Source organism: Elaeis guineensis, chromosome 10 (genome assembly GCF_000442705.2).
Source record: "Elaeis guineensis isolate ETL-2024a chromosome 10, EG11, whole genome shotgun sequence".
In the NCBI taxonomy this organism is placed as follows: domain Eukaryota; kingdom Viridiplantae; phylum Streptophyta; class Magnoliopsida; order Arecales; family Arecaceae; genus Elaeis; species Elaeis guineensis.
This window is the reverse complement of record NC_026002.2, coordinates 3,853,529-3,865,730: the sequence shown is the minus strand read 5'-3', so window position 1 is coordinate 3,865,730 and position 12,202 is coordinate 3,853,529. Positions and strand designations below refer to the sequence as shown.

Here is a 12,202-nt window from a genome sequence, read left to right as displayed (position 1 = left end):
GGAGCGATTGAAACCAATGCCTCGAGTCAAGGAGCAAAGGGTTATTCATGTGATACTGTAACCGAGTTTTATGCAGCGAGGATATTACGGAAGGAAAGTCGCCTTCAATACAAATGTTAGAGGCTTGCATCCGTTGCACTGCGGCTTGCGCACCCATCCAAGCTACAGTTAATTCAGCAAAAGGCATCGAAGAATAAGTTAACAATTTCGCACCAACAAACTATTGGATGGATGTCTGGTCAGGATACTACCTTTCAAGATCTTTTCAGTACCACCGATACAGCAGAAAAAAAAAAATAATAAAACAATCAAAATACGTGGATCAGCCACAAAAGGGCTCGTCTCCACGGGGCATGCAAACTTCACTATGAAAAAAAAAATTTACAAGAGGAGACTTCACCCTCAACCCTTGTACACTCAATTCTCTCTTTCTAGAAGTTCCCCTCTTAAAGCTCTTTCTCTCTTGGAAGACCCCCTGAATCTCTGAAGTGACCGGCGTCCGCTGTCCAGGAGCCTCCTGCTCCTTTTCTTACAGCATACGGTCTTCTCTCCCTCCTTCACGGATTTCATACGGCTCCATATGGAAAAAAACCAAATCACTCTACTTCTCTGTTGCCTCACATGCCCTTTTAAAGGACTTAAACAACGTTTAAACCTAATTAGATTAGGTTTAGGTCTCCTAAACAAGCCAAATCAAGCCCCTGAACCATCGAATCAAGATCGAAAACTCCCTGGGCCGTCCGATCGCAATCGGTCCATGGAATAGTGCCGTAGACTACGAGAAATGTATGGAAAACGTCCATGCGGTCCATAGGCCCACCCGTGGACCGCTCGATCCATGGTGGACAGGGATACAGGCCCAGGCAGGGCGCCTGGGCTTGGGCCGGCCCGCGCGCGTGGGCTAGGCCACGCGCCCGGCTGGGCCGCCCGCCCGCTTGGGTCGCACGTCCCGTGCTTTGGCCCCGCTTGGGCCGCACGTCGCTGCCTGCGGCAGCGCCACTGCCGCTTCGCCAGCCCACCACCGGCCGCCGGCGGTCCTCCGCCGCATCGGATCTAGTGCAGAATTCAAAAGCTCGTATCTTCTCCGTCCGAGCTCCGTTTGGGGCGATCTTGGTCTCGTTGGACTCCGTTTTTCACCGTGAACCTCGTTGTGGGCTCAATGTGGACTGAATCTCGAAGCATCAAATCCTAACAATCTTCACCTCGACTCGATATTCGGTCTTCTCCAAACTCCGAGAGCTTCTGGATCTCCTCGCCCCCATGCTCTGAGACAATCGCCTGCTGATCATGGATAGACAAATATGAGAATCGAGCCAGGCTGTTCGATCCCATCTCCATCATATGCTGTGCTCCTCCTGACCTGAGACCTGCTAGAAGCATCGTCCTGCGGCAATAGGAATCTCATCTTGCGACGTCGCCTCTCGTTCTCCCGAGTCTCTTGTCTCGTGCCCGATCCGCCTCCTAGAGCTCCACCTCGTTCTGGACTCCACTTGGCTCCCGAAGCTCCACCTCGTACTGAGCTCTCCGTCAGGTAATAATATCCTCTACTTCCCTTCTTCCCCTCCAGCACAATCCTATCACCGCGTAGCACCCTCAGGATTCCTCCACCAGCTACTGTCCTGTAAGCTCTCGAATCCAGTCTGCTACGTGAGATAAGATTCCGTCTGAAATCGAGTATGTATCGGACCTCCCTCAATCTCTTCACTGCACCGTCATGTGTCCTTCAGCTGACCGTCCCAATGCCTCTGATTACACAGCTCGATCCATCCGGCAGATATACAGTGCCCTCACTATTCTCCAGGGAGTCAAACTGCTCCTCTCTGCAACATACATGATATGGGCATGCAGAATCTAATATCCACTGATGGAAAGAAGTAGATACCTCGTCAGATATCTTCAAGACATCTCCATCTGAATCGCTGCTGGCCGTCGCTACAGCAGCCACTGTCTGATTTTTGGGTTGAGGGCAATCTCTGGCTAGATGTCCCAACTCCTCACACTGGTAACACTTGGTTTTGCTCAAGTCCCTCCTAGACTTGGACCGCCCTCGTTGTGATCTCTTGTCGCTCTGTCTACCACCTCCTGCTCCTCCAGAAGCCACCAAAGCTGAGCTACCGTCACTTGAGCTCGAAGCTGGATTCTCCCTCCTGAGAACCTCGTTATGGAGTATCACCGCGGTGACCTCATCCATCTTGATGGTGCTCTTCCCCACTAGAAGAGCAGTCACCAAGGACTCGTATGAAGGGGGAAGCGATGCCAGAAAAACCAGCGCCCTGATCTTCTCCTCAATATTCTCGCCAACGCTGAGGAGGTCGATGAGGATCTTCTGAAAGTGGCTGAGATGCTCCTGCACGCTCTGTCCCTCAGTCATCCGTAGTTGGTAGAACTGCCTCCAGAAGAAAAGAGTGTTGATGAGAGACTTCGTCATGTACAACTCCTCGAGCTTCGACCACAGCACCATCAGAGAAGTCTCGCTCAGCACATAGATCACCACCTCATCCGTCAGGTACATGCGGATGGTACTCACCACTTGTATTTGTAACCGTTTCTAATCCCGCACTTCCATGGTGGTCGGCTTCTCATCGCACAAGAGAGCATCGATCAACTCCTGTTGGATGAGCACGTCCTTCACCCTTGCCTGCCACAAGGAGAAATTGCTCTTACCATCAAACTTGTTGATCTCCATCTTGATTGTTCCTGTCTTCTCCATCTTCAATCTTGCTCACCACCGCTGCAATCTGCGTCCTTGTACCGCCTTGCTCTGATACTACTTGTTGAGTGGATGTTTGGCCAGGACACCACCTCCCAAGACTTTTTCAGTACCACACGATGTAGCAGGAAAAAAGAAGAAACAAAATAAAACAATCAAAATACGTGAATTAGCCACAAAAGGGCTCGCCTCCACGGGGCATGTAAACTTCACTATGAAAAAAAAATTTTTACAAGAGGAGACTTCACCCTCAACCCTTGTACACCCAATTCTCTCTCTAGAAGTTTTCCTCTCAAAAGCTCTCTCTCTTTTGAAAAATCTCCTGAATCCCTGAAGTGACCGGCGTCCACTGTCCAGGAGCCTCCTGCTCCTTCTCTCACAGCATACGGCCTTCTCTCCCTCCTTCACGAATTTCGTACGGCTCCGTACGGCAAAAAACCAGATTACTTGACTTCTCTGTTGCCTCGCAGGCCCTTTTAAAGGGCTTAAACAATGTTTAAACATAATTAGATTAGGTTTAGGTCTACTAAACAAGCCAAATCAAGCTCCTGAACCGTCGGATCAAGATCGAAAACTCCCTGGACCGTCTGATCACGATCGATCTATGGAATAGTACCGTGGACCGTGAGAAATGCCCACGCGATCCACAAGCCCACCCGTAGATCGCCCGGTCCACAGTGGACCGGGGTACAAGCCCAGGCAGGGCACCTGGGCCTGGGCCGGCCCACGCGCACGGGCCCGAGCACGGGCTGGGCCGCGCGCCCGACTGGGCCATGCGCCCGCCTGGGCCGCTCGCTCGCCCGGGCCGCACGCCTGGGCCGTGCGCCCGACTGGGCCGCACGCCTGGGCCGTGCGCCCGACTGGGCCGCCCGCCCGCCTGGGTCGTGTGTCCCATGCTTTGGCCCCGCTTGGGCCGCACGCCGCCGCCTGCGGCCGTGCCGCCGCTGCTCCGCCGGCCGCCGGCGGTCTTTCGCCATCTCGGATCTCGTACCAACTTCAAAAGCTCGTATCTTCTCCGTCTGAGCTTCATTTGAGGCGATCTTGGTCCCGTTGGACTCCGTTTTTCGCTGCGAACCTCGTTATGGGCTCAATGTGGGCTGAATCTGTTAGAAAATATATCTCAAAAGCCAATCGTCAAGCTGTTGACGGTTGAGCAACCAAGTATTGTAATTGATTTGTTAATAAATAAAATATATTTGGCATCTTCATCATAAGCTTTCATCTTCTAATGAACTCCGTTGTTATGATGAAGTCCTTAGGACTATTTAGATTCGATAAAGAGAGAATTTATCGATTAATCCTTAAAACTGTTCACGACCAAATGATAGGCTGTTAATAAGGACGACAGCTTCTATCGAGCATAGGTCGCTGTAGGCCATATGGGTTGGTTGTCCTCTTAACCAAGAAGTATGGAGACACTGGTATGGCATACAGGTAAGATGTAAGGGTACATCATCATTGAACGTGACCAACTCCAGAGTATTCTGCTGTCGAGAATGTCTCTGATGGGATATAGGTATAAGTGTCCCTTAGACTTGAGATCGCCTCAGTGACTTGCAAGCAACTCACTATGCTTTGGTACTGGATGTTGGGAATAATGTCCCAAAGCCAATCGTCAGCCTGTTGACGGTTGTGCTCCTTTTGTATTAGTACATGAATTATAAATAAATAAAAGTTATTTTGATATTTTTTCATCACAAATGTTTCATCTTCTAATGAACTCCTGTGTTGTGGTGAAGTCCTTAGGACTATTTAGACTCGACAAAGGAGGATTTGTCGCTTAGTCCTTAAACATGTTCGCGACCAAATGATACGTTGTTACCAAGGACGACAACGTTTATCGAGCATAGGTCATTGTGTGCCATATGGGTTGGTTGTCCTCATAACCAAAGAGTGTGGAGACACTGGTATGGCATACAGGTGAGATGTAATGGTACATCTGCACTGAACGTGACCAACTCTGGAGCTATTTCTGCTGTCAAGATTTGCTCCGATGGGATATGGGTATAAATATCCCTCCGACTTGAGACCGTCACGGTGACTTGTAAGCAACTCACTGCACTTAGGCACTGGACTACCTGAATTTCTAATTCAATGACAGAAGGCTGCTGGGTGTAGTCAAGTACTTGACTTGTCGGTGCGTGTGTCAAGATGGGATTGACCACTCTAGTTTAGGAGCTATGTACAGTCGTGTTTCAATTTAGCAAAACCTTGGCCAGGGTAGTCCTAGTGAGGAGTCACAGGACTAATTGAGTTGAGCACGATTCAGACGATATCATCAGGGTTGACAGTTTAACCCTGAGTCGTCCTAAACACAGGGGTCAAAAGGGATGAATTATACGGTAACCATATTCACGTAGGTTCTGAATGTTGCAATTACGATTATTCGACCTATCCGGTCATCGGGTACCATTGCTAGATGGTCACTTCGATTAGTACAGGAATTGGTTCCTGTGCTACCGGCTTAGGTTCGAACCTGCGGGGTCACACACATTAGTGGTTCCTTTCTGATCAGATGGCTGATTATGAGTCTTATGTGTCTGAGACTCTATGATTGAGAATTAGGATTCTCTGATCATGAGTTCCACACATTTTGGGTACCGGGGTCAAAATTTTGAATTTTAAATTTTGAATTTGAAATTTGAACTCTTTGATCAGGGTTTCATATCGATGGTCTCTGATGCTTGATTGCCCATCGGATTTGGACTCAATATTTATGAGAGGTTTAATTAGTGATTTGATCACTAATTAACTCAATTTGATTGAGTAATTATTTTTGGATCAAGTCCAATTGAATTGGATTCATTTGGATTGACCCGATTAGGTTAAATATTGACCTAATCGCTAAGGTGGTTTAGTCCCTGATTTGATCAGGGGTTAGGTTTAGTTAATTTCTAATTTGATTAGGATTTTATTGAGCCTAATTAAGCCTAATTAAGTTGGATTTAATTTATTCTAATTGTGCTTAACCTATTTAGATTAGGTTGGCTTAATTAGGTTCAAACCACCTTGACTTTTCTCCCTGCGCCACCTCACTTCTTCTGTGCATATTTAAATTCACGAGAAGCAACTTCTCATGAATTTTCTCCACGCAGAAGCCATCCCACGCCCACCCTTGTGTGCCAAATATCTGGATAAAAATAACTTGGTTGGCCATTCAAATTCAAAAGAAAGTTTGAATTTGAATGAGCAACCAACTAATCCATGCGCCATGGTCTTATCTTGTGCACCCCATATTTTACATGAGAAAATGTTTCTCATGTAAACTCTTCACGCACAAATCAACTCACACCCTTTCTCTTCTCATGCACAAGTGGATAGGGATGAGTTGGTTTTACATTTGAATTCAAATTTGATTTGAATTCAAATGTGCAACCACTTATCTTTATCCTCTCACGCGGATAAGACACGTTCGACGTTGTTTTAAAAAGAGGAGAAAGGTGGGACGTGCGTAGAAATTTTAGGAGAGAAACTTTTGGGCGTGAGGAAAGTATATGCGTAAGGTGAAGGTCCAAAACCTTTCGAGAAAAAAAGAAAGAAAAGAAAGAAAATTGAGCGCAGGATTTTTAGTGTGTACCCTAGGATTTCTACCTAGGGTTTGGGAAGTGAGATTGGTGTGCCACGAGTGTCGTGAGTCCATCAAATTTCAGAGAGAGATCCATCAGCCTCTCAAGCAACCGTGCAAATGATCCAGAGCATCCGAGGAGTCGGCACACATTGATCGAAGGAGTTCGATCAACATCTGCCATCAAAAGGGTGAAATCACGAACTAGCATTCGTGAGGAGCTGATCAGACGGGAGCTTCGTGTGGATGATCCACAGAGGTCAGACATTTGTGTGGCTGTGACGTGATGATCAGAGCCCCCCGACAGTGATCAGATTGCGGTGATCGACTACCCGCAAAAGGTGATGTGTTCTGAACACAGTACTGTAAAAGATTTATTGATTCAAATTTGAATTTCAAATTTAAATACATGCTGTTGTATCATATTTAGATCCTAGTGTAGGATTAATTAGTATTAATTAATGAGATTAATTAATAATTTCGCTGTAAAATAGTAATTTTGAAAAAATTTTAAAATTACTATTTTGCCCCTGCACAAAATTTTCGCTACAAATGGTATCAGAGCCAGGTTCTAGAATATGATATACATATGCATGCGTAGATTAAGATGTAATCTATAAGTTTAAATTTGAAATTCAAAATTTAAAATTCGAAATTCAAAAAAATTTGAAATTTGAAATTTGAAATTTGAAATTTGAAATTTGTTAGAAGTTTCAAATTTGAAATTCAAAATTTAAAATTTGAAATTTGGTTGAAATCTCAAATTTGAAATTTGAAATTTGAAATTCAAAATTTGAAATTTAAAATTCAAAATTCAAAATTTAAAATTCAAAGATTGGAAATTCGAAATTTGAAATTTGGTTGAAATCTCAAATTTGAAATTTGAAATTTGAAATTTAAAATTTGAAATTCAAAATTTAAATTTTAAAATTGGTATATTTAGATATACTTGATCCAAGTAGCAAGTAATCTAATTGGGTTGGTTGCCATGGCCGTCCGATCATAGGAGAAAAGTAGGGTTTAAAGGCCCTCTCTTCCCATTCGATGGGGTCTCCTATGGCGGTAAGGGTGCCGATGCAATTATATCCCATGCTGATGAAGCAGCGAAAGGACTTAATTAAGAAATTTATCATGAATGTGTTAGATTAGATCTAAAAAAATAAAAAAAAAATTCATGATTTATTTTGAGTTATTTTCTGTTATGAAGTGAGCAATGAGATTGCTGTTTATGAAATGTGCTGATCCATTTGTGAAATGAGTCAACACATTTGGTGAACAGAAAATAAAATCTTTCAAAATTTGAAAATTTATTTTCGAAATGCCAAACCCTGACCCATCAGCCCAAGTACTTAATTAAAAGAATCAAGTATTGTCTAGTAGGTCTAGAATTGTGAATTAAGACCTAAGACAATTGCATAAACTTGTGGGTCAATGGGTTAGATGAATTAGGTCCATAATTGGGTTAGACCTAAGGTTAGCTTAAAAAATAGACTAAATGGAGTAATTGATCAAATCTAATCAAAAGTTGAATTAGATTAGGTCAAGGATACTCTAGACTCAACTTCAATAGTTGTAGTTGAATGGGTCCATGTCTTTAACTAGACCAAGATGGACTTAATTCATGGCTACGCGGTGGAGCCCTATTTACTAAGTTGATCAAAATTAAAACTAATGAACCGGTTGGTGTCTAAGGTAAGTTCGGTAGTTTTGACCAGTGGTTCTTAAGCGGGAGCTACTCGCATTGATTCGATCATTGACGAGTTAATGGCAAATCCCCACCACTGATCTCACTTACCTGGCCAATCTGGTAAGTTAGATTTTGATTAGATCACTTGGTGATTAGAGCTCACCCATGTCATTAGGTAAATCAGTGTGACTGATTTAGGTGCTCCTAATGCCAGCTTTAATTAAATCTTTTTTTAATCTGACTTGGTGAAGTCAGTGGGAGGATTGAAATTGGCTGGATGATTTCTTCTCTACTATTCTTTAATAAAATTTTAAAAATTATTAGGTCTCTAAAATGATTAAGTTATAATGATAACTAAGTCATAGCCTCCCATTAAGTGAGTGATAATAAGTCCATTAGTTCAATGATCATTGGAGGCCCAAAGGCCTGGTGCTCTTTGGCTAATGGAATTATTATTCATAATATGATAATTTGATTGAGTCTTTCTGATGGTGGTTAGGTTGGCCGGCTAAAGTCGGGCCTGATCATTTATCGGTCCGATTCACTAAATTAAGTCATGTTAATGGTTGGACCTAACCAGATCTTTTCAGTGGAGGCCAAAGCCTACTGATTAGGTTCTGGGGCAAAATCAATTACTAGAAGTTGTTTAGAAAAATAACTGGTTAAGAACCTACCCATAGATGCACATGGGTTGACCAACCAAAGTTGGGCTCGTGTGTAGTCTGTGTGGATTCTAGTACCCATTAAGGAATTAAAGTAATTCCTCGAATTGGAGGATGGGGCTACCAGTTCGTAAAAATATTGGAAAAAATTTTAGACTAAAGTCCAAGTCTTTAGTATTAATTTATGTACTAATAGAGGTCTCGTTTTCCTTTATGCAGCTATGGCCACTACCCTGTCGCTCCGATCATTATTAGATAATGACAAGCTCATGGGACCTAATTTTGATAGCTGGTATCGAAAATTGAAAATCGTCCTTGAGCATGAGCGGATCCTTTATGTAGTAACGGATCCAGCACCTGAGGAGCCAGCTCCGAACGCTAGTAAGGCGATCCGAGACACTTACTTGAAGTGGCTCAATGACCGCACCACCGTTCGATGTATTATGCTGGCAGCAATGAATGACGAGTTCAGCCGAAGGTTTGAGAACGCCCAGCCACAGGAGATGCTTCAAATGTTGAACGACTCCTTTGGCACGCCTGACGACGTTGAAAGGCACAAAACTAGTTGTGCCATTTTCAATGCTCGGATGAGGGATGGGGCCTCAGTCACTGATCATGTACTGTACATGATCGAGATGATTGAGCACCTAAGCAAATTGGGCTTTCCTCTGCACGAGCAGCTCGGTAAGGATGCGATCCTTAATTCTTTGCCCAAGTCCTTCCTCCCATTCCTTACTCATTTTTGAATGACAAAGCCTGCAGTAAACTACCACGGATTGTTGGGGTTCCTACAGAACTTTGAGAAGGATCACCAACTCCATAAGGAGTCGGTGAATGTAGTGGGAGGGTCTTCTTCTCGTCGTCAACCCTTTGGGAAGGAGAAGAAGAACAAGAAGAAGAAAAATAAGAAGGTGCAATCTCATGCTGGGGCAGTAGCACAGGGTCAGACCAAGAAGCGCAAGCACGACCAGAGCCAGGCGGAGTGCTTCTTTTGCAAGAAGCAGGGGCATTGGAAGAGGAACTGTCCTCAATACATTGCCTCCCTGGACCCGAACAGGCCAAAGAAGAAGCAAGGTAATTATATGATAACTCCTTGCAACTTTTCGATTTGTGATACTACTGCCTGGATATTGGATACCGGAAGCCCTTATCATATTTGTAATTCGATGCAGGGTCTGCAGGTCAGTAGGAGATTTGATGAAGGCGAGAGGTTCCTGAACGTTGGAGATGGAAGCAAAGTTTCAGTTCTAGCTTTAGGAATCATGAGTCTTGTAATCAATTCTCGTAATGTAATTCTGAGTGAATGTCACTATTGTCCAAGTTTTTTATTAAACATTATTTTTGTAGGCCTTTTGGCCATGTACGGTTATAATTTTTAATAAAAAGAAATATTTGCAATATCATTTTGAATGGTGTTACAATATTTGTTGGATAATTAAATAATAGAATTTACTTACTATCACAGCCTGTTAATGTGGTTCAAAACTTCGATAAACGCTCTAGAATAGATAATGTGTCAGAAGTCTACCTTTGGCACTGTAGGCTAGGTCATATCAATAAGAACAGGATAAACAGGTTGGCTCAAGAAGAAATTCTTGAAGTTAGTGATTGTGAATCACTTCCAACCTGTGAGTCCTGTCTTCTTGGGAAGATGACCAAGTCACCTTTTACTGAAAAAGGTGAGCGAGCCAGTGAACTCTTAGGTCTGGTACATTCTGATGTATGTGGACCCATGAGCTCAAGTGCAAGAGGTGGATTTTTCTACTTCATAACCTTCACAGACGACCTATCTAGGTATGGGTATGTCTATTTAATGAAGCATAAGTAGGAATCATTTGAAATATTCAAACTATTCCGAAATGAAGTAGAAAAACAACTGGGAAGTATATTAAAACTCTTCGATCTGATCGAGGAGGTGAATAGCTTTTCAATGAGTTTCTGACATATCTAGGGGAGAATGGGATTCTCTCTCAGTGGACTCCTCCTGAAACACCACAGCATAATGGTATGTCTGAAAGGAGGAATCGGACCCTATTAGACATGGTTCGATCCATGATGGGGTTTGCTGGTCTGCCGATCTCCCTTTGGGGATATGCGCTCGAATCGGCTTGTTACCTTCTAAATAGAGTTTCGAGTAAGTCTGTAGCCAAAATGCCATATGAGATATGGATAGGACGTAAGCCAGTACTCTCGTACCTTAGGGTTTGGGGGTGTCCGGCTTATGTTAAACGTTTAATTACAGACAAGCTTGGACCTAGGTCTGACAAGTGTAATTTTATAGGGTACCCAAAAGAGACCAAAGGGTATTATTTCTACCTTGCTGATGAGCAAAAGGTGTTTGTCAGCCTTAAGGCAATTTTTTTAGAAAAGGAGTTCCTTAGTGAAAAAACTGTTGCCTCTAAGGTCGAACTTGACGAAGTTCGACGGGTGAAAAAATCGACACATGTTACTGAACCTGAACCAGATTTGATTAGATCAGATCCGAAGCCCATTGATTATGCACCCTTAAGGCGGTCTGGTAGAGTACCACATCAACCGGACAGATACTATGGTTTTTTGGTCCGGGATGGTGATCCTGTCGAACTTGATGAAAATGATGAGGATCCGATCACCTACATGGATGCAATGCAGAGATCTGACTCTGAGAAATGGCTAGAGGTCATGAAATCCGAAATGAGTCCATGAAGGTCAACGATGTGTGGACATTGGTTGACCCACCCGAAGGAGTAAAACCCATAGGGTGTAAGTGGGTCTTCAAAAGGAAGAGGGGCACAGACGGAAAGGTGGAGACCTATAAAGCCCGTCTGGTTGCCAAGGGATATCGTCAACGTTATGGTATAGACTATGATGAGACGTTTTCTCCTGTGGCAATGCTCAAATCCATTCGGATTATGCTTGCGATAGCTGCCCATCTGGACTATGAAATCTGGCAGACGGATGTGAAGACAGCTTTTCTAAACGGAGAGCTGGACGAAGAGGTGTATATGATACAACCTGAAGGGTTCACATCCACAGATGAGTCTAAGGTGTGCAAGCTACAGAGGTCCATTTATGGACTTAAGCAGGCATCTCGGAGTTGGAACATACGTTTTGATAGGACGATCAAAATGTATGGCTTCTTTAAGAACGGAGAAGAGCTCTGCATTTATAAGTGGGCTAATGATCCAGTAGTAGTATTTCTTGTATTGTATGTGGATGACATTCTCTTAATCGGGAATGATGTCCCTGCATTACAGGGAATAAAGATTTGGCTATCGTCACAGTTCTCCATGAAGGATCTGAGAGAAGCTTCCTACATCCTAGGGATGAGGATCTATAAAGATAGATCCAAAAAGTTGCTTGGCTTATCCCAGTCCACGTACATTGATACTATGCTGAAAAGGTTCAGCATGAAAAATTTCAAGAAAGGCTATCTACCGATAGGCCATGGAATTTTTCTCTCGAAGAGCGATTGTCCGACAACACCTCAAAGAGAGAGGTATGGGTAGGATTCCATATGCTTCGGCAGTGAGATCTATCATTATACGTCATGACATGTACACGACCAGATGTGCATACTCACTAGGGGTAGTGAGTAG

General features: G+C 43.7%; 1 protein-coding gene across 1 annotated transcript in view; it reads right to left on the bottom strand.

Moving 5' to 3' along the window:
• Positions 1–2,909: 2,909 nt before the first annotated feature.
• LOC140852081 (annexin D5-like) overlaps positions 2,910–12,202 on the bottom strand; it is a 207,683-nt gene continuing 198,390 nt past the window's right edge. Inside the window, exon 7 of the mRNA XM_073244847.1 lies at positions 2,910–2,922. The gene's annotated coding sequence lies outside the window, so the exon portion shown is untranslated. The remainder of the gene's footprint in view (positions 2,923–12,202) is intronic.